The 1,932-nt window shown below is 45.0% G+C and overlaps 1 long non-coding RNA gene across 1 annotated transcript; it reads right to left on the reverse strand.

Annotated features, from left to right (window-relative positions):
* Window positions 1-400: 400 nt before the first annotated feature.
* Window positions 401-1,818, reverse strand: LOC117797668. Its single transcript, XR_004622644.1, has 2 exons — window positions 1,699-1,818; window positions 401-571 (listed from the first exon to the last, which is right to left on the reverse strand). It is a non-coding gene; the product is annotated as an uncharacterized LOC117797668 (long non-coding RNA).
* Between the last annotated feature and the right edge of the window lie 114 nt (window positions 1,819-1,932).

The following is a 1,932-nucleotide window of genomic DNA, read 5'->3' on the forward strand; positions in this document are numbered from 1 at the left end:
ACCTTGTCTAGGAACATGGCTGCTTCTCATCCCATAGATGCAGTTTCAGTGCTGCCACCTCAGAGAGGCCCTCCTCAACTACCCCTCTCTAATACATTCCCATCTTCTCCACATACCCCATCTACTTTCTATCAGAAGCACTAATCACAGTCTATAATTCCCCCTCTTATTTTTATCATTTGTCTGTAAGTACCAGGCAAGGGAGGCACTGCCTGTCACATTTCCAATTATATCCTCTGCAGGGGGTGGGGGGGCATGGCACAAAACAAGACCTCCACAAGCACCTGTTGAATGAAGGAAGGATCAAAACATTGGCAAAAAGAAAAAAAAGTGTCCTGTCTTCTTATGGGAAGGGTTACTGGCAATGTGATTTCGTGATCATGACAAGAGCACATACACATACTTGGTATTGGACATGAGCAGCAAATCGCTGAACAAGAAGAGGTGCCTCTTCTGCCTCCTCCAGCCTCTCTTGAGCTCAACGGGGCTGTGGATAAGCAGGGTACGGGAGGCGCCCTCAGATGATGTGGTGCTTTCGCTGCGGGTGTCCACCTCAACAGAAGAGCTCTGCCTGCAACCATGAAACACCACGGAGCAGCTGGTTACTGGTCAAATATGCAAGAGACTTTTATGCTTAATGTCGAGGGTCACCCAACACTAAAATTTAGTCTCAACCCCAAAACAGGGCACCAGGACTCACATTCAAGGATCACCGAGTTATAGAAAGCTATTGAAAGAGATGAGGCTGGGCGCCTCAGTCGGTTAGGCATCTGCCTTCAGCTCAGGTCATAATCCCAGAGTCCTGGGATCAAGCCCCACATCGGGCTCCTTGCTCAGTGGGGAGCCTGCTTCTTCCTCTCCCTCTGCCCCACCCCCGTGTTTGTGCTTTCTCTCTCTCACACACACACTCTCTCTCTTTCTCAATAAACAAAACCTTAAAAAAGAGAGAGATGAGGTCACTTGGGGAACTGATGCAGCTGGAGAACTGTTTCAAGCACAAAGCCCTTGGGCATGTCAACACTTAGAGGTGGGGTGGAGTGTGGAGAAAGCGGCAAAGCTTCGCAAGCTGTTAGGAAGGGGAGAACCAAGAGGTGGAGTGTGTTACAAGGAGGTACGCAAACAACAACAAGTAGGACAATTTGTGGCCTAATATAAAACAAAATGATATGGTGTTTGTGAAGAATTAATTACAATATGCTTTCATGTTAAGATAAAAATGAAGACAATGGAAGAGTCTGGAAATTTGAACCCAGTCTTATCTAAATCAAAATTCAAACTTGGGGGAAAAATTCTCCAAGATTGGCAAAAGTACCGAAAACATCAAAAAGTTTCTACACATGAGTTTAGCTACTACTTGGCTGAGCTCTGACTGAGCTCTGATAGGACTTTCTGGTTGTAATAGGTAAAACAACTAAATTGAGCAGAACGCCAAAATTCTTTCATAAACAGGACAGATATTTTCATAGACCTGAGGAAAATTCTCTCCCATGGAGCCAAGACAGTGTCTCCCCCAAGAAGGGAAGCCTGCTGTCTTCTGCTCGGCAGCACTGAATCTTATGAACCTGGGTAGCTTTTCATGAAGCTGGAGCTGAAGTTACTCATTAGTTTACATGTATTAGAAGAATTACAAAAGGGAACAACACTTCCTGTTATTGTCAGTCTGTTTTGAGGCTCAAAAATAGTATATAGAAAGACTACCTTATGCGGTGAAGTCTTGAATGACCACCTATAAGTTCAGCATGCTTTCTGATTGACGTGAACATCTTTTTGTCTTCAGTTCTAGGGACTGAAAATCGAGTGAGTCTACAGCACTTGGCAGAGTACTGTAAAATGCTTNACAGAGTACTGTAAAATGCTTGAGGCCCAAGGATTCTGCGGTAGCCCAAGACCACTGCCATTGTGATGTCACGAGCTAAGGCTCATGTCATAACT

Source organism: Ailuropoda melanoleuca, unplaced genomic scaffold (assembly GCF_002007445.2).
Source record: "Ailuropoda melanoleuca isolate Jingjing unplaced genomic scaffold, ASM200744v2 unplaced-scaffold1094, whole genome shotgun sequence".
Lineage (NCBI taxonomy): Eukaryota > Metazoa > Chordata > Mammalia > Carnivora > Ursidae > Ailuropoda > Ailuropoda melanoleuca.